The following is a 22,109-nucleotide window of genomic DNA, read 5'->3' as shown; positions in this document are numbered from 1 at the left end:
GCAGGAGTAGGCCATTCGGCCCTTCGTGCCAATACCGCCATTCAATATGCTCATGGCTGGTCATCCAAAATCAGTACCCCATTCCTGCTTGCTCCTCATATCCCTTGATTCCGTCAGCCGTATAAGCTATATCCATCTCTCTCTTGAAAACATCCAATGAATTGGCCTCCACTGCCTTTTGTGGCAGAGAATTCCAAAGATTCACAACTCTCTGGGTGAAAAAGTTTTTCCTCATCCCAGTCCTAAATGGCCTCCCTCTTATTCATAACCTGTGACTCGAGGTCGCGGACTCCCCCAACATCGGGAACATTTTCATTGTTATTCTTAGGGATGTGGACATCATTGACAAGGATAGCATTGGTTGCCCATCCTTCATTGCTGTTGTGAGGGTGGGGATGGCGGGGTTTCTTGAACATATTTAATGTGGTGAAAGAATGTCCCCAATGCTTCATAATGCATGACTCATGAGTCACACTAATCCTATTTGCCTGTTTTGGACCTGTACCCCTGTATGCCTTTCCTTTCCAAACCAGAGTCAATGACATTCTAATCTTCCATCTTTCTCCCTCAAGATAATTGGTGGCAGTAATGAGGGAGAAGGGGGTGGAGGAGATAATGGCAGGAAAGGGTTATGATCTTAGGACTGAAACATTGGCAAATTGCTTCAGTGTGTTGTACAGATGGGGCACGGCATGTTGGAGTTTGGGAGAAGGTAGATACGTAGCTAAAAGGTGATTGATAACAAACATTCTTCTCGGCAATGTCCAACATTTTTAGTATATGTTAAGGCTTTCAATTATCCAATCACGTGGAATGTTTTTCTTCCCATCATGGGATGTGGATATGATTAGCAAGATCATAATTTATACTGCTGGTCCCTAAACTCCTTTGGGAAAGTTGAGGTAAACTGCTTTCCAGATTCCCTACAGTCAAGAAGCTCCTGTGAGATTGCTGGAGGGGCAGTCCAAGGAAGAAACCTCACCGATAAGGTAGGACAAGAAAGATATTTCAAAGTTGGTTGGCGTGTAACTTTATAGAATACTTGAATCATCCAGCACAGAAATCAACCCTTTTGACCCACCTCGTCCATGCCAACTTTGATGCCAATCCACACTAATCCTATTTCCTACATTATGCCCATTTCTCTTTAAGCCTTTTCTATCTAAGAACCTTTTCAAAAGCCTTTTAATAATTGTAAGGAGCTTGTAACTCAGAGAGAAATTACGTAACTTGGAGAGGGATTTGCAGATCGTGATGGTGCTTTATCCTACCCAATGGCTCATATCACACAACTCAGTAATGCTGATGAAATTGTCTTGGTGTCTTGGTGAGTTTCTGCAGTGCACTTTGCAGATGATGCACATTGCCATTAGGCTAGTGAAGATAGTAAATGTTTAAGGTGGCATTTGAAGTGCTAATCAAGCGATTGCTTCATTCCAAATAGCATTTGGCTTTTTGAAATTAGTTAAAGCAGTGTTAATCTAGGCAAGTAGAAAATATTCCATCACCCCCAACACCCATGCCTTGTAGATGTTGGAAGGAGTCGGGGAATTCCGGTTTGTTTATACTGGGGGTCAGGGGAAACGTTTTATTCAGTTTCTTACCTTGCCGGAGATGCGATTATTTTCCGGATCGCATTCTCCGGTTGCTCTGCGGCCCACCATCGATGGAGCTGGAGGCCTCCATGGACTGACCTTGAGCCCCACTGCCTGGGATCGCTCCAACTGCGGCCTCCGGACTTTACCATCGCAAGCTTGCAGTCTCGGGAGAGGCTAGTCGGGAGCTCCAATGTCGCAGAAGGTTCGACCGGCCCCGACTTGGGGTACAATCACCGGCGTGGGGGCGCTAACATCCCCCCAATGCAGGAGCTGATCGCCCCGATGCGAAGGGCCCAAACGTCGCCGGCTACTGGAGTCAAGATCGTCCCGTCAACGGAGGGCTTGAGGCCTCTGACTGCGGGAGAGTTAAAAGAAGAAATTTGAACTTCCATCACAGTGAAGAATGTGGAGGAATCACTGTGGTGGATGTTTATGTTAAAATGTGTTTTGTGTGTTCCGTTGCTTTTTATTGTATGACTGACTTGGCAAATCAAATTCCTCGTATGTTGCAAAACATACTTGGCTAATAAAGTATTATTGTGATTGTGAAATAAAGAGCTGAAGATAGACATAAAAAGCTGGAGTAACTCAATGGGACAGGCAGCATCTCTGGAGAGAAGGAATGGGTGATGTTTCAGGTCAAGACCCTTCTTTAGACTGAAGAAAGGCCTCAACCCGAAAAGTCACCTATTCCTTCTCTCCATAGATGTTGCCTGTCCCGTTGAGTTACTCCAGCTTTTTGTGTCTATCTTCGGTTTAACTAGTATCTGCAGTTCCTTCCTACAAATAAAGAGCTGAATGGCTTTCTGCAGAACGCCCAGCGTCTGACCTGCCAATGCAGCCGGGACATTAATGGTGGAAGAACATAGGAAGATGTCTATGTTCTCTGTTGTTGAATAAGAGCATTGTCTGATAGTTGTGTATAATAAATGTAACTTGCCACTTATCAGCTCAAGCCAGAATGTTCTGACAATCTTGCCGATTGTAGATAATGACTGTTTGTTATCGGAACAAGTTTTACTTGGAAATTAATTTTGTGCAATCACCAGTAAAGGCCTGATGTCATCAATGCGGCTGGCCGTAGATAGACCTAAGACACCATGTTGTGGTACAGTTGTATCAATACAATGGTAATAAGGCTCAGAATTAATATTTAGCATTGGGGACAGTCCTCTGGCGCATGTCAAAAGACCTTTATAGGTTCAAATGAGCTAGAGAATTTGTGGCTGTGCTCTAACTCAATGATTAGACTAAAAGAACAGTCCAGCCACATACCCACTGAGTTTCTCCTGCATTTTATGTCTATCCACATTTATTTTTGCTCTATTTTAATGTATAACATACAGTACAGCACAATAACAGACCCTTAAGCCCACAATGTCTGTGCCGAACATGACACCAAGTTAAACTAATCCCCTCTGCCCGCACATGATCCATATCTCTCCATTTCCTGCATATCTGTGTGCCTTAACAACCACTATTGAATCTGCCTCCACCGTCACCCCTTACAGCATGTTCTAGGCTCCCACACCCTTTGTGTAAAAAGCTTGCCCCACAAATCTCATTTAAACTCTGCATCTCTCACCTTAGAGCTATGCTCTCTAGTCTTTGACATTTCCAACCTGAGAATTTTTTTTGCTTTAATTGAATGAAAATAGTAAATGTTTAAGGTGGCATGTTAAGCAACAATTGAGATTTTCTCCTTGAAATGCATTAGTGAGCCACCTGGGTTTCATGATAGCCCACAAGCTTCATATGAACTAATATCAGCTTCATATTTTCTGATACTTAAAACTAAATTAAAATTTTCAAACAGTTACAGTCATGTTCATTGAATCATAGTTATAGAGTCGAACAGCATAGAAACAGGCCCTTTTGCCCATTGCATCTATGGCAATCAGCAAGGATCTATCTGTACAGTATATGTCATTAGAACTTGAATCAATAGATCAGCCAAATAGCCAGTAAACATTGGGATCAATTTTGCACTAGTTTATAAAATACAGAAATATTCCCATTTTCTTTCACGCTTTGTTTTACATGGTTTGGAGATACGTGAAGGTTACATTGGGGGAAATAGTTATTTACAGCCAATATGGAGAAGAATGGGTCATTTCACAGTCAATCAAGTCTCCACAGAAAATAGTTTACTATGGGACTCATTAAATGCCAAACTCCATCCACAACTCTTTGCCACCTCAAATTCCTTGGCTGCCACAATGTTGTCAACATCGTTACGCTTAACAAAGGTCCTACTACAAATGTGGCATTCTTTCATCATTTTTAATGTATATTAAAATGACACCCTGTATGTCCAACAATAGTATAGTCTAAATAATCAGATTGGAATGGGTAAACTGCCATTTTATACACTTTGGAGCCCATTTCACCATCTGTAAATTGGATATTGACCCGTTCTTTTAATAATATGACATCGCTTGTGTCTATACAGAGTAACTCCAAGTTAAGTAATAGTATTTCCACCTATGTGTTCCCCTGTACAATGTTGCCTAGCAGAAATTGGATTGCCTGTTCATTTTATGACAATAATGTCCATTGAGTTGTTAGTGTTCAAATGGCCTTGTCACAAAGAATTCTTTAGCTTGATTTAATCTCCAAAATATCTATGCAAAGATATTTTTCACACAGAGAGTTGTGAGTCTGTGGAATTCTCTGTCACAGAGGGTGGTGGAGGCCGGGTCTCTGGATACTTTCAAGAGAGAGCTAGATAGGACTCTTGATGGGCCTGTCCCACTAAGGCGATTTTTCAGCGGACTGCCGGCGACTGTCAAGTTGCCGGCAGTCACCTGAAAACCGGGAACTGGAACGGCGACAGTCAGAGTGGAACACACAAACACACACAACACATCGCAAAGGCGGGGGCCAGGGCAAGCGGGGGTAGCGCTGTCTGAAATTCACACGGTGCAAAGCCAAGGTGATACAGACACACACCACGATGAACAGGAAGGTTGGCGCTACAATCAAGACGGCTAGCACAGTGTGATGTTAAGTCCTTTTAAAGAGGGGGGAATTCAAGGGCTCGAAGGGCCGAATGGCCTCCTCCTGCACCTATTGTCTATTGTCTATTAAAAGAAATAAAATCATATTGAAAGGTGTAGGAAACATCTTGAACTGCCAGTCATCATCGTATGGCTCAAAAATCCTCTCTTTAAGCATTGCACCTGTTCAAAACACGTGGGCCAGATTGCATGTCTTAGTTGTATTCTGATTTCGAAGATAATTAAAATTCTGCCATTGCATTTTAAGTAAATTGACAGTGTATTTAAGAATATGCCTATGCATTCAAACATTGTCAGAGACATCTTCAAATTAGGACATGGACACTGAAGCAAATATTAAGCAAGAGACCATTTACTAAGGCAATAGCATCCTACACCATTTTAATTTGGGAATCTTTTATTGCAATTACTGCATTAACAATAGTTTATGGATAATAATAGTTTGTTTAATACTGTCACTTCAGGAATACTATATGTGACTATATAATAGATACATCTAGTGCTACAACTATGATGATAAATATTTCAGAATTATACTGTTTTGAAACAAAATTTGCAAAGATTGCTATGGGCTTCGTGAGATGTTCTATGAATAAAGTACCTTTGTCAATTATTAAAATTACTGACTATTTCCTGTAGCTTGGAGACTAAATATGGGAGATATTTTCCAACTGCAACCACTGAAAATCTAGATAAAGATACCCCAAAATACTTATCTCAAAAAAGTAGAAAACTACCTTTGATACTGTAGAATTCTTTGCCACAGAGGCTGTGAAGGCCAAGTCAATGGATATTTTAAAAACAGCGATCGATAGATTCTTGATTAGTACAAGTATCAGGTGTTATGAGGAGAGGCAGAAGATGGGGTTAGGAGGGAGAGATAGATCAGCCATGATTAAACATGAAGGGCCAACTGGTCTAATTCTGCTCCTATCACTCATGACCTTAAACCCCTTTCTTACAGTACGAGTCCACCCATGAGTGATCCCGAGTTTAAAACAAATCAAATTTGTGGTAATCACGTAGAATTAACGTAGCGGGAACTCGTAACGCTAACGGCAGGTACTCGGGAAACTTGTTAACTCGTGAAAATCTTTCAACATGATGAGTCAAATTTACTCTTGAAGTTAAAATGTTTAACTTTTAAACTCGTTGTAAGAACGTAGTAGCCCGTGAGTTTACCGTAGTGACTCGTGAGTCTACCGTGGGCACTCTTTAACTCAGCGGGACAGGCAGCATCTCTGGAGAGAAGGAATGGGTGACGGGATGACGTTTCCAAAATTCTGCTGCGTCTTTGTGTTACTCCAGCACTGTGTGTTCACTTTTTGTCAACCAGCATCTGCCCTTTCTTGTGTATGACATTATTTGTATCCGTGGCACGTCATCCCGTCACCCATTCCTTCTTCCAGAGATGCTGCCTGTCCCGTTGAGTTAAAGAGTGCCCACGGTAGACTCACGAGTCACTACGGTAAACTCACGGGCTACTTACGTTCTTACAACGAATTTAAAAGTTAAAAATTTTTACTTCAAGATTAAATTTGACTCGTGGAAATCTTTCATCATGTTGAAAGATTTTCACGAGTTAACAAGTTTCCCCAGTACCTGCCGTTAGCGTTACGAATTCCGACGTTCCCGCTACGTTCATTCGTGATTACCACAAGTTTGATTTGGTTTAAACTCGGGATCACTCGTGGGTGGACTCGCACCGTGAGACAGGGCCATTATGCGATATTATTATGCACCAATTTGCTAAACAAAATCCCCTGTTTAAAGTTGACCAAAAGAACAAATAGTTTATGGTGTATTGAATTCTATTAGAGAAATTCTGTCATACTCTAAATTGCCACACTATTTAAGGAGGTGCCTATATATTGACGTGCCATGAATTTAGGATATAATCTCCAAATTTAGGATATAATTATGAAGCGAACATTAGTCATGACCTTCTTCCAAGTAAAAAGCTGTTTATTCAATTTTGCAAACTTAGCTCGAAATAGTCAATTATTATAATGATCCCATTTTATTTCTGGTAAATCCAGCACGTCTAACAAGTACATTCAAGTTATTTCATGTTTCAGTTTCAGGATTAATACAGGCATTTAATAAAAGTTAAAGATAAAATTCAAAGTTTATTTTTCATCAAATTCAAAGATATGCTGTGAAAAATGGATTCATTCAAAATATTGTTTAAAATAAATAAATAATGTGAATATAAATAAAATATAGCATGATTTAACATTTAATATTGTTCAATAAATGGCCCATACATTTTGTCATATATGATGCACCAGATGAAGTGATATTGCGTGATTGCATTCAGTCATCTGATTGCACAGAGCATTAGCAACTTCAGTAACTTCTCTACATCATTGATCAAAGGGGTTGAAGTTAATTTCATTGTTCATCTTTCTTTCTTGAGTCGAACATGGACATGCATTGATAGTGTTGGGAAAGTCCACAGTCAGCTTTCTCGCAGTCAATCTGATGAAGAGATTAGCGCAGGCTAACTTTGAAAACAAGAAAATAAGGAAACGTCATTATCCAAATAATGCCAAAGTGAACTTCCTGTTCCAAACTGTTTACCAATTGACCAATTGGAGAAACTGGTTTAATTCACACAATCTTGAGTACAGAGTAAAATTAAAAAAAAAAAAAAAAAAATCCTTCATTCTTGTTAGTCATTGAATTAAGCAAGAAGGAAATTTTGTTGGATCGTATGAGTACTCAGTTAAAAATTCCGATTGGAACTGATGATTACATCCACAGTTAAATAAATTAGTTTATGTTTCTGCCAGTTACAGCAATCATCAAAGAAACTCACGAATTTGGTCAACAATATTGAAACAACGGGAATTTCCTCCTCCCCACCCCCTCCCTCACCCTTCCTCCAATATACTTCCAACTAACTGCTCAAGAACAAGCTTGAGGAGCTAAGCTAAGCTAGGCCGTGGTATACAACCTGAGGTTTTCTCCATTTATCTTATGGACCAGACAAAATCCTTAGGCAAGGGGAAAGGTGCCAGTGTCTGTGATTTGGTCAATGTTTTGTCAAGCATAATGCAACGTCTTAGCTCAGTTCTGCTATTCTGACCTGGAATACCAGTCCACAAAGTGCCGTCCCTTTTACCTACTTTGGGAATGAAGCTTGTCTGCAGTCTATATACACCAAGGTGGCACTGATGAATCAAGCTCAAGTTCAAGTTCAAGTTCAAGTAAGTTTATTGTCATGTGTCCCTGATAGGACAATAAAATTCTAGATTTGCTTCAGCACACAGATCATAGTAGGCATTTACTACAAAACAGATCAGTGTGTCCATATAGAAACATAGAAACATAGAAAATAGGTGCAGGAGTAGGCCATTCGGCCCTTCGAGCCTGCACCACCATTCAATATGATCATGGCTAATCATCCAAATCAGTATCCCGTACCTGCCTTCTCTCCATACCCCCTGATCCCTTTAGCCACAAGGGACACATCTAACTCCCTCTTAAATATAGCCAATGGACTGGCATCAACTACCTTCTGTGGCAGAGAGTTCCAGAGATTCACCGCTCTCTGTGTGAAAAATGTTTTTCTCATCTCGGTCCTAAAGGATTTCCCCCTTATCCTTAAACTGTGACCCCTTGTCCTGGACTTCCCCAACATCGGGAACAATCTTCCTGCATCTAGCTTGTCCAACCCCTTAAGAATTTTGTAAGTTTCTGTAAGATCCCCCCTCAATCTCCTAAATTCTAGCGAGTACAAGCTGAGTCTATCCAGTCTTTCTTCATATGAAAGTCCTGACATCCCAGGAATCAGTCTGGTGAACCTTCTCTGCACTCCCTGTATGGCAATAATGTCCTTCCTCAGATTTGGAGACCAAAACTGGACGCAATACTCCAGGTGTGGTCTCATCAAGACCCTGTACAACTGCAGTGGAACCTCCCTGCATTTTATAAATGGTATATAAATGGATGAATTACATTTGATCTTTAACTCTCTTGAAATGACAAACCCTCATGCCCTGTTCATCATCCCTGGTGACTTTAATCCAGCTAACTTCATGGACGTATTTCCCAAATACCTTCAGCATGCCTCCTGCCTCACATGAGGCATTAACACGCAAGACCACTGCTACACCACCGTCAACCTTCTTGGCATCCATATCGACAGCAATCCAGTCTGATCCCTTCACCCTGACACGATGATCAAAATAACAAATCAGCATATCCCACCAAATATTCATGACTGAATCTCAGCTATACCACCTTTGGCATTGTGACAGCAGTTTAAATTCTTAACTCAGGAGATTTCCTTGTGGCATCCGCCATCTGACTGAGATCATAAAAAAAAAAATTTAACTTTGGAAGAAATGAGTTTACTGTAGTCATCGTGGGCTAAAATATGGTTGAGATAGCAGAAATGCTATCTGAAACTCGGCAAGGCTCATACAGTCTGCAGCAAAAAAATACTGTCTTTTACCCATGGAGCCCACACAACCATCAATCATCCAGCTGCATTAATCTCATTATTTTTCTCCCCACATTCTCATCAACTCCCTTCAGATTCTACCACTCGCTAGGACCAATTTACAGTGGGGCAAGTTACAGTGGCCAAATGAACCAGCAATTCACATGTTTATAAGACGTGCAAACGTAATAGAGTACGCAAAGAAAACCCACATGATCACAGAGATAATATGGACATTACAAACAGACAACTACCAAGGTCACGATTGAACCTGTGTCTGATGCTGTGAGGCAGTAGTTCATAAGATTATGTGATAGGAGTAGAATTAGGCCATTCGGCCCATCAAGTCTACTCTGCCATTCAATCATAGAAACATAGAAACATAGAAAATAGGTGCAGGAGTAGGCCATTCGGCCCTTCGAGCCTGCACCGCCATTCAATATGATCATGGCTGATCATCCAACTCAGTATCCTGTACCTGCCTTCTCTCCATACCCCCTGATCCCTTTAGCCACATCTAACTCCCTCTTAAATATAGCCAATGAACTGGCCTCAACTACCTTCTGCGGGAGAGAATTCCAGAGATTCACCACTCTCTGTGTGAAAAAAGTTTTTCTCATCTTGGTCCTAAAAGATTTCCCCTTTATCCTTAAACTGTGACCCCCTTCCCCAACATCGGGAACAATCTTCCTGCATCTAGCCTGTCCAACCGCTTAAGAATTTTGTAAGTTTCTATAAGATCCCCCCTCAATCTTCTAAATTCTAGCGAGTACAAACCGAGTCTATCCAGTCTTTCCTTCATATGAAAGGCCTGGCTGAATCATGGCTGGTCTATCTCTCACTCCTAACCCCATTCTCCTGCCTTCTCCCCATAACCTCTGACATCATACTAATCAAGAAGCTATCTATTCCTGCCTTAAATGTAATCACTGACTGCCTCCACAGCCTTCTGTGGCAAAGTATTCCACAGATTTACCACTCTCTGCCTAAAGAAATTCATCCTTATCTCCTTTTAAAAGAAGGTCCTTTAATTCTGAGGCTATGACCTCTAGTTCTAGACTCTCCCACTAGTAGAAACATCCTCTCCACATCCACTCTATCCAAGACTTTCACTACACTGATGGTTTCAATGAGGTCCCCCTCATTCTTCGAAACTCCAGCGAAATTCACCACTGCCATCGGGAAGAAGGTACAGGAACCTGAAAATTGTAACGTCCAGGTTCAGGAACAGCTTCTTCTCTACAGCCACCAGGTTATTAAACACTACAACCTCATATAAGCTCTGAACTACAATAGACTATCTATATAATTAAAAGTCTAAACTTGACCACTTCCTGTTTGCACTGTATATTGATTTTAGAAAAAACGTGATCACTTTCGGCTGTGATCCTTTAACAGTGAACCCAATTAATCCCATTGCACGGATTGACAGACTGTGGGCTTTCTAATAGGAAAGAAAGACCTCTTCGGATCATTAGTTGTACCAAAATGATAATTCCAATTTTAGTTCTGCCACAAACATTCAACAGTGAAATCTTTGACCTTCTAGATCTAACTACATTTCAGTTGCTTGACTGTTGGAACCGAACGATATCAATTTATGATCAAACATTTCCTGTCTGTGATAACAAAAACCTACTGATAAATATCCATAACCATAATTTCTATGCTTGTGAGTAGATGCAAACATAAGAGATTGATAAGATTACAGTTTTAAATAAGTTTGGCCTGTTTATTTTAAATGAATTATTGCCTTCAATGAAATAGAGGGCAAACTAAGATTCATCTTTTAGTATTTCTAGCCCATACAATGACCAAATCTGCTTTCTGAGTTTCCTGAATGTAAAGGTAGGAGAATGTAACAAGGTGTGACTGGTCTCAATGGTCTGTAGCTCTTGCAGGAAAGTCATTACAATATTGGACCAGCAATTCTCTATTGATATCATATTTTTTCCTTAGTTTCCCCAAATGTGTTTTTTTAAGACGCATTCACTTTTATAGAACCAAATATAACAAAATGGTTATGTTACTGCACGAGTAATCTTTCACTGGTGATCCCATTATAAATTTAAATGTCATTTTGGCAACCAGGTGTTCAAATTCCATTAATGAAATAAATCTACTACCTGTATAAAAAGCTGGCATCGATAAAGGTGACTATGAAACCATCACATCAGTAAAATAACAACTAAACAATTTGGAATGAAACTTCCTTGGCACGCATCACAACAACAGATTCCCAGACTTGCATCCAAATAGTTTAGCAAAACCACCAATTTGAAGGGTACAATGAGCAGCAAATGCTAGTCATGCTATTGTTTGGTAACTCAAATTTCACTGTACCTTAACTGGTACATGTGACAAACTGACCTTGAAACCTTGAAACATTTTGTGAGTGAATAAAACAAAATCTGCCAATTTTGTCTTGAAGCAACACAGTGGAACAGCAGCAGCACATCCAAATTCCAGTGTCCGAGGTTTGATCTTGACCTCTGGTGCCATCTGAGTGCAGTTTGCATGTCTTTCCTGTGCCTGTGTAGGTTTCCTTCAGATGCTACAGTCTGTACTCACATCCCAAAGACACGCAGGTTGATATGGCAATTGGTCATTTTTACCTGCTGGTGGGTGATCAGATCTGGATGCTATTAATTAGGATGTGGAGAGAATAGATTACAGGGAATAGATTGCAGTGTAAATGGAATGCTCTGAGAGCCAGCATAAACTGGATGGGCCAAATAGCCACATTCTCTGTTGTGAGGAAATTTGGACTTACAGAGTTATTCAATTTTACTTGACCTTATTTTTCATCTTTATCTCTTATTTTCCTCCTTCTCAAAGCCTTTCTTCCGATCCACTTCATTTTCATTTAGCCTCCTACCTGGCTCTTTCTACATGCTAGCTTAGCAGCCAAACCTCACCATTTTGTCATCTACCTACAATACCCAGGGAAAGTATTCTCTAGCAATTGCTCTAAAAATGGGCATGAAACATGGGCATTGCAATGGTTTACAGATTAACTTCCGAGTAGGAAATAAATCAGGAAGGGGATTAAAGATTTAGTTTGTCCAATTACTTTTTGAAACTATTGCGAAAATAAAATCTTATGAGGACAAAATTGCAGTGCTTATTCATCGCAATTTTCTGCATGTGTAAACCTGCAGTTATCAACCATCACAGATGCTATCATGTTATTACTCAGACTTTATAAATCTCGAACTGTGAATCATCGAATGTTTCACATGATGAGGAAAATGTTTGGTTCTTTAATTATTTCTCTGTAGGTTTCCATACAGTTCCAACACAAATGCCCAGTTTCCAACTGCAAACCGAGAACTTTTTGAAATATTTTTTCTAATTCACGTGATTTTAGTAATTCCATCATGGAGAAGAAAAATAAAGGGATGGACTGTGGTGGACTTAGGTTCATGACAAATATGTAATCCTCTGTCAAAAACTGCAATTGGAACAAACTTTCTGATGAATCTTGTTCTGGCACTAATGCAGAGTCATTTTCTAATGTGATTTAAATACAGAATGGCACCTGGCAGGATTACAAAATGCTGACCAAGTTATTATAATTATCCAGCAGTACCACACAATTATAGAAGCACTGAAAGGAGAAGGGCTCTTCTTTCAGTTTGAAGAAAGGTCTCGACATGAAACATCACTCATCCTTTTTCTTCAGAGATGTCGCCTGACCCACTGAGTTACTCCGGCACTTTGTGTTCATCTTCCGTATATATGAGCATCTGCAGTTCCTCTTTACACAATATACATCAACGATGCATCACTGAAAAGTAGAGTTACTACAGAAATAAAGGGCAGTAACGTAAAACATCCTCAACATGTCAGATAACAGCCATGGAGGCAGAAATACAGTTAAAGCTTCCGATTAGGAATAAAACAAGCCTTAAAACACTGGGGCTGTGGTGGAAAGAATGCAAGGTCTGTGATAGGGTAGAAGGCAGCAGAAAGTAGAAGCAACATTCAAATTTGGCTTCTAAACATGAGGGAAAACATCATCCACTTGTGATGCTGATCTCTACATATTTTGTTCCATTGAAGCTAGGTTCATGTTCACCTTGTCGAGGCATTATTATAAAAAACTGAAAATTAGAAAAAAAAGGTTCTTAATAATTATAATACAAGGACAAAATTATGTTTTTCAGAATAATTTTTCCTAGCCTGCTTGGCGCTTCATTGACTAAAAAATATCCTGCAAATAGCTTAGTTATTCAAATATATCCAAGGAAAGATCTTATTTTTAGATGATTATAAGCTATATCTACCACAGGTAGAAAATCATTGGATTGCTTAACTGTACCATTGCAAAATCCCACATCTATAACCTGACACATAAATAAACCTCATATTTATAGCTTTGAGATGATTGTCACACAAGCTACCTTGGAAATGCCAAAACACCCCACATTATATCAAAACCACAATTCAACACATTCTTTCTCTGTAATTATTCTTCAGTGAATTATGGCTTTGCATTCCTGCTTAAGAAGACGTATAACCATTTACATTGCAGTTCATTTCAGAAAACTATCAGAAATCTCCACCCTTGTAGCTCTGAGTGAATCTCTAGTGCACACTAAATGTTTTATAATGCTCATTTAGCAGAACAATTTTCTGTCACTCTAGAAAATAACGATTACGGAATCATCTATGTTCCCTGAAAAGGAAAGGTTTATCAAGGGAGTACAGATAAACAGGAGGAACTGCAAAAGCAGAGCTAAAGCAATTAAGTTACATCATCTGGCCATTGAAATTAGTTTCTACATGGAAACCCTGGTTTAGAAATTTGATAAGGCTGGCAAATGTGTACATGGTTACAATTGATAGTGTTTGATGCTCAGTCGGACATTTATGCACATCTTGTACAATGATTAGAGTGGTTATAAAGCACTAATCATACTATACGCAAGAATATAAATTAAATAGCTCCAGGAGTTCTTAATACCATCACAGATGAAATCCCACATGACTGCTTTGAGTACGTAGATGGATCTTTATTCAAGAACTCTGCAGCCGAGCTAAACAAATAAGTCACTGCCATCATAGCCTTCATGAGATTGCATGCCAAAGATGACAATTGTAGTATTCCTTAACTGGAAAGTACGGATGAACTATGAGATCCACGCAATATTGAATTGATTGAAAGACACGGGTCGGAAACCGGCGACTCTTCCGCACACTGAGTCCAAACAGACCATAGATCACCAATTCATACTGGTTCTATTTTATCTTTTCACTCCCTAGCGGCAATTTAGGGGCAATTTACAGCAGCAAATTAACCAACAAATCCGTACGCCTTTGGGGTGTGGGAGGAAAGCCGAGCACCAAGAGAAAACTCACGCAATCGCAGGCAGAACGAGAAAACTCCACTTAGGCAGCACCCATGGTCAGGAACAAACCCAGGTCCCTGGCGCGGTGTCATCCCCACTGAAAACTAAGTCTGAGGTGTTCAAGTCGGGTGATCCCAACCTGTGAGAAATCTAGATATATAGTTGGCAAAATGATCAGGGATGGCCAGAGTAAGTTCCATGTGGTAAATATCTTGTCTTAGCCTTGGTCTAATCATATTAATGGTATGACAAGGAAATACAGCGTGAAGATGGGGGCCAGGGAAAGCGGAGGAGTGCCGTCTAAATGATGAAGATGAAGGTAAACGGCTGCTACAGAGTACCGTAAGTCCTTTCGAGAGCACGGAGAGGGGGGGGGAGAGAAGGAGTGGAGACACTTTTAAGAAGTTTAATAAAGTTTAGCGGGCATTTTACCTACCGGTAGGTCTTCCTAGGTCGTAAGTAAACAGCGACCCCACTACACTGCACCTACCATAGGTCGTAAGTAAATAGCGACCCCACTCCACTGCACTATGAGTGAAAAAGACCCATGCCGACAAACTTTACTCGCGGAAAAATTTTCAGCCTTCTGAAAAATTTTCTGCGACCAAGTTGAGGCCATGAGTAGGCGGGAACCTCCCTCGAGCATGAAGGAGAGTTCCAGCCACCTCATACGACCTCCTAGGACCTCGTGTCGACCATGCTGCGAGTTTGAGTCCAGGGCAAACTCTTCTAAATTTGCAGCTTAGGTTGCCCAAGTGGGACAGGCCCTTAAGAAATTGTAGAGAGTTGTGGATGCAACCCAGTATATGCTCGAACCAGCCTCATTGACTCCATCTATACATCACACTGCCTTGGGAAAGCTGCAAATATAATCAAGGACCACTCACACCATAATACTAGAAAGCATAGCTTTAATGTGAGAGGGGGGAACGTTTAAAGGAGATGTGTGGGCAAATCTTTTTAAACAGAGGGTGATGGGTGCCTGGAAAATGCTTCCAGAGGCAGTGGATAAGGCAGATATGACAGTGGGAATTAAGATACTTTTGGGTAGACATATGGATGAATGCATGGATGTGGATTGTATGCAGGCAGATAAGAATTGGTCTTAACATCAAGTTTGGCACAGACATTGTTGGCAAAGGGTTTGTTCATGGTGGAACCTGCATAGATCTTCAGAGTGGTGGGACCGCATTTTTCCTGAGACTTACTTTAGTAAAGTACAATTCGCCAATGAACTAACAGCGGACTTAAAACTTAAAGTCCTGTAGTGTTTATTTGTTAAGTTTTAGTTTTAGTTTTAGTTTTTAAAGATACAGCATGGAAACAGGCCCTTCGCTCTACTGAGTCCATAACGACCAACGTACGAGTACGCTAGTTCGATCCTACACACTATGGATGATTTCTAGAAACAAATTAACCTACAAACCTGCATGTCTTTGGTATGTTATAGAAAAACCAGAGGATCTGGAGAAAACCCATGTAGTCACGTGGAGAATGTACAAACTCTGTACAGATAGCACCAGTAGTCAGGATCTAACCTAGGTCTCTGGCGCTGTAAGGCAGCAGCTCTACCAGTGTACCACTGTGCCGCCCAATGATGGGACTGTGAAATTGGTTCTGCAATTCATTGTGAAGCTTCTCATCACTCTACCATCATTTACGCAGCCTTTAACTCACATCAGCTCTGCCAGTGCACCCTTACTCATCAGATGACTTATATGTAGAATAACTAGCATCACATTTTCCAAGAGGTACTTCCTTCTTCCTTAATCATCAATAAGTTAAACATCACACGTCTACAATTAAATATTAGTACCAATGGCAGAACAGTGGTGAGTCAAGCTGCCATCTTCCATAAACTGAATACCAGAAGAGCCAAACATTACATAATATTTATTTAAGAGACATCTGGACAAACGTTTGAATCAGCAAGACTACAGACAAAATACATGTTAATGGGACTAGTACAATTTTCAGCAAGGACAAGGTGGGCCATAGAGCCTGTTATTACACCATATGACTACATTCCATGACTCTCTACTAATTATGCAGGTCGAACAATGCATTGCATTTTAAATTGTTCTGAACTTACATTGCTCAGCTTTGATAAATTTAGTCAATTTACAAATAGCACAGTTGGCTTCGAATAAAACTATTATCTTCTCTTCTCACAGAAAAAAAAACTTCCATAGTGTGAGCCTGCTTTATGCATTTAAATTACTCCATGGCTTGCACTGTCTAGATCTGATGATAATTTATGCAACAAGTGCAGGAAGAATGGCAAATCCAATCCAAAAACAAATCGATTATTTCCACCGATCAGAAAGGTGAAGTGTTGCACCCTGAGGGTGGGGTTGTGCAAAAATAGATAGCAATATCTCATTGGTATCATCGTGACTCAACTTCATTCTTCACTCTGGCAACTCTAACTCGGAATGTAATTGGTCCTTGGTTAGGTCAAAGGGAAGGTTAACAACAATGATGAATCCTCTCATTATTTAAGCTACATACTATGCTGCAATATAGGAATTTATAATTCATCAAAATTGCAGTGACGTGAAGTCCTTTAATGTAATAAGATATGCACTTACTCTTTTTCCAACTTTTGATTTGATGTACCAAATTTTAAATGAATATAGATTACAATAATCCTTCAATTTCTCCTGTAAACGACAAATAGAACATATTTAACTTTCCGTCAAAATACCAGAAGGTGTGATAGGTCATAGAATTCATCTCCATAAAAGGAATAACCTTTTTCTTACTTTCTTAAGGCTGTACCTACACATTTTCAAAAAAAGCATTGACCACAAAGATATTTTCCGCAATGAAAAATATTGTCCATAATACTGAGAAAGACGTGTTGGTTTGTAGGTTAATTGGCTTCTGTTAGTTGTCTGTAGTGTAGGATAGAACCAGTGTACTGGTGACTGTTGGTTGGCGCGATCTCGGTGGGCCAAAGGGCCTCTTTCCACGCTGTATATCTAAAAAAGTACTCAGTGGGTCAATCAGGGCCTGTGGAGGGAATAAGCAGATGACATTTCGGGTTGGGATCATTTTTCTATTGGCATATTTTTTCTGCTGAAAAATCAGGAAAATTCCAGGAACGCATTCATTACCTATGTCTCATCAACTGAGTATACCTGACTGACCTCTAACTTCAATTGAAAATGACAGTCCATTACTAATTAATACACCCAGGATAATCATAATTTATAAAAAGCTGCTTGATATTTGTTTATGAATTAACTGACAGCTGAACAATGCCTAAGGAAGGAAAGGAATTATTGTCCCACAGACTATTTGCTCAGTTTAATCCAAACTGCTTACAACTTGCAAAAATAACCTGCCTTGAACTGATATGAAGCAATAAACAAGGGTAAGAAAAAAACATGGTGCACATTAATGTTAATCTACTTTGATTTATGCATCTTGAAGGGCAATTCCATCAATGCATTTAAGAGTGTTTTCTAGGACAAGGTGCTCTAGATAAATTCACTGATAGAACCAGGTGAAACATTTGAAGTAATTTGAAAATTAGATCAAATGATATGATGAAAGATAAATATTTTGAAACATCATTATATCAATCAATATCCATTCAATCCTGCCATTACATGATGCCACACATTTTATTTGTCCATTCCCTTTCTGTATTTTTCAGTGAACACACCTCCACATCACAGTCATTGCCAAATCCCCTTCCATGCCTTCCATTGTATTGTCCCAAATTCTGGACATTCTTTTATTTCCTCTCTTCCCATTATCGTGAGCCTTGGACACTCCTTTTAGATCTAATAGTGAATTACATTTTTTTTTTCATGGATTTCCAGTCTGAAGAAAGGTCCCGAATGAGGGAGGACCTAATTGAAATGTACAGAATAGTGAAAGGCTTGGATAGAGTGGATGTGGGGAGGGAGGGTGTTTCCACGGGTGGGAGAGTCTAGGACTAGAGGTCATAGCCTCAGAATTAAAGGACGTTCTTTTAGGAAGGAGATGAGGGATATAGTCAGAGGGTTGGGAATCTGTGGAATTCTTTACCACAGAAGGCTGTGGAGGCCAAGTCATTGCATATTTTTAAAGCAGAGTTAGATAGATTCTTGATTAGTACAGGTGTTAGAGATTATGGGGAGAAAGCAGGAGAATGGGGTCAGGAGGGAGAGATAGATCAGCCATGATTGAATGGCGGAGTAGACTTGATGGGCCGAATGGTCTAATTCTGTTCCTATCACTTATGATCTTATGAAACATCATCTATCCATGTTCTCCAGAGATGCTGCCTGACCCACCAAGTTACTTCAGCACTTTGTGTCCATTTGTGTATTAACCAGTTTCTGCAGTTCTATGTTTCTACATTTTGCTTTATCTATGCACATCTTACAATGAGGTCCCTTCTTTATTGTTGTGGGGATCCAAGATCAGTTTTGTAATCCATTTTCTGAACATGTCTATTAAGTTAATAAATGTAAACCCTAAAGATTTTCTCACTTACCATCTCGGTGTTTAGCCATACCCTAATCCTACCTCTCTATCCTTAATATACTCACTGTGCTGGGGTGTTGCCTGAAGACCACGAAGCTACACGTTTTATATTCGTTCAACACAGTAATATCACACCAGACTGTCGGAACCACACTTAAAGGAGAACGTTCTAGAAACATTGATTAGGGGTGACACTGCCTTACATTTGGAAAAAATATGAATTGATTCACACAAAGGGTGGTGGGTGTAAGGAACAAGCTGCCAGAGGAGGTAGTTGTGGCTGGGACTATCCCAACATTTAAGAAACAGTGAGACAGGTACATGGATAGGACAAGTTTGGAGGGATATGGACCAAGTGCAGGTGGGACTAGTGTAGCTGAGACATGTTGGCCGGGCAAGATGGGCCAAAGGACCTGTTTCCACACTGTATCACTCTATGACTCTATGACTCTATGATTAGAGACAAAGTCAGCAGCGTTTCATTAAAAGATGGAGATGTTTGATGCAGTGAAAGAAAAGATCAACAAAGTACCGTAAATGTAACTGATGCTGTCATTGGCCTATAATCCACAACGGCCTCACTCAGCTGCTTGGTGTTTTCTGACTACATTTGTTCCTGGTCTGCCAAGTGCTTCATCCTTATGCATAAATCTCTGTGCAGCCTCACCTGCCCTATCTTTGTAACTTCCTAAAAGTTGAAAAGCCGCAGATGCTGGAAATCTGAATAAAAAAGGAAAATCTGCTAATCTGTGTGTCACTGTTCCGTTGCTCACTATGAACCTAGCCTAATGAACATCATTATGAAACCTGCCAACAAGGTGGCATTGCTATAGTCAGGCGAATTTAACTTTTATTTCACGTAATGCCAAACTGCAGCCTCCCACCTTCATCCCGAAAAAATATAATTTGCCCTTTTATTTTGTTTTCAGGCACAAACCTCACTCTCTAGAATTCTACCAAACATCTTTACATTGAAACCTCCCTTTTAATGCCTCTCCAGAAAGCACATCTCTTTGACAAATTATGCAAGCTCAAGCAATCTGCTACCAATCATAAAATCTCATTATTTAACTAATTGTCCATGTAATTCTGATTACATCTCCGAAAAATCCTTTGGAATATTTTTACATTTTAAATGATTTATATGTCCATGTATTCATTTGAGATATTGATACAATATCTCTCCTTGAACTTCAACTGTGTTTCTTTTCTTCTGTTATTCCCTAGTATTTTGGAGAACAGGATGCCATTTTGATAGTCTTGGTCTCCATCAGAACAATGCTATGGTGCATCCATTACAAGAATGTCAATGACCCATCTAACTATTTGGAAAGTGTTTGTTATTCCTTGATGTTAATTAATTAGGTAATATGAGGCAGAAGCTCTCAGATCGCCACACGCGGTGGTAGAAGTTCCAAAGGTGAAATGGCCGCTGAGCCGATCCCCCGATCCCCCGCAGCTGAACACAAGACACAACAGACCGCGGCCTACAGGAGGTGGGCGGCAATTCAGTCCACTGCAGTTGAAAGCAAGACCCAGCGGAATGTGGCCCACATGGGGTTGTTGCCCAGCTAGTCCCTGCTCGAAGAGCCCGGAGGACCACGGCCTGGAAGGGGGAGCCCGCAGAGCCAACGGGAGGATGGAGCCGGCGGCAGCGCTGGACGCGACCAGCGAGGAGGGAGGTTGGTAGGAGATGGGAGGGAAAAGGGGTCTGGCCTATCGCAGGAGGTGCCCCGGGGAACAAAGGTGGACAGGCGTGGAGAGGACGTTGGTTCACAGGTTGACTCGCACGCCCAAGGAAGGCGATGGCTGGAGCCCTACAGCAACCTGGGGTTTGCCTGGAACAAGCACTGCTCATAATAACTTGAGCATAGAGTGGACTTTGAAAATGGCACCAAAACATGGCACCTCTTGCACACACAAGACTATTTTTGTACAATTTCCTAATCGGAGATGTGCTTTGGAATAGCAACACTCAATGGGGCTGTGTATAAGAAAATAATTTCACTGTGTGTTTGCACTTCGTATATATGACAATAAAAGCATAATTGAACCATTTTGCCAAACTGACATCAGCAGAAAATACACCAGTTAAAACCCAACCCATTACGATTCTAGGTTTAGATCATCTAAACCATCCTGAATTCCAACCTGAAATACTTCTTTTTTTTTAATTGCCTCATGGCACATTCTTCTTATTGGGAATTTGTAATATATAAACTTGTAATTATACAGCAAAAGCAGACAATTAGGGAAATTCAGCGTGTCAGGTAGAAGTTTCAAATGAAGATCTTCCTTTAGACTGTATCTGTATCTACTTTGCATAGTCCAGTAGGATCAGATATGCTGTATAAATGTAAGATTAAACGAAAATTTACCAGTTTGAAGTTTGATCTTTATTTTATGAGGAGTAACGTTGAGGGATTACATGAAGACCCCGTCCATTACGCATGCGTGTCAATCCTCAAAGCAGCGGTGTGAAATCACAGAAAACAGTTGTTGAACTGAACATAGTAAGATAAGTGAACCATAATACCTATTGAACTTTATGATAGAGGGCTGGGAGCAGAGGGCACATAATCCCTCAACGTTACTCCTCATAAAATAAAGATCAAACTTCAAACTGGTAAGTTCTAGTTTAATCTTACTATTTTACTTCGGAGTCACGTGAGTGACTACGTGAAGATTTTAAAGCTCTGTGATTTCATGCTGTGGAACCGAGTCCAGGCATCATACACTGCATCAGTAGGCCAATGATGCGTGAACATTAAAAATGCATTCAGACATGACATAGATATAGACATGTTGATGCTATTAATGAATAATAGTGGCAATAGTAACCTCCCTCAACCTGGAGGAAGTATGAACCATACCTAACATAGAGTTGGCAAATACCCCTGATCTGGCAATAGGTTTATTCTGAATATTTAAACAGATCAAAAGTTTGACCATCCTGCAACCGCTAGGATGTGGTCCATCCCTGCTGCTGAGATATAGGAGTGAGACTCAATGTCAATGTACACTCCTGTATATGCCAGGCCCATATAACCATCTGGAGAAGGTTCGTAGTGATTCCTTCTAACAAGATTTTATTTAACTAATAATATTGCTGTCAGTCTATAAAGCTCTTAGGAACCTTGTCATACTGGTGTAAATGCTTGATCACACGCAACCCAAGGTCCATGGGATATGCAACTCTAGTTTG

Source organism: Leucoraja erinacea, chromosome 10 (genome assembly GCF_028641065.1).
Source record: "Leucoraja erinacea ecotype New England chromosome 10, Leri_hhj_1, whole genome shotgun sequence".
In the NCBI taxonomy this organism is placed as follows: Eukaryota; Metazoa; Chordata; class Chondrichthyes; order Rajiformes; family Rajidae; genus Leucoraja; species Leucoraja erinaceus.
The sequence above is the reverse complement of the archived record's forward strand: the minus strand, read 5'-3'. Positions refer to the sequence as shown.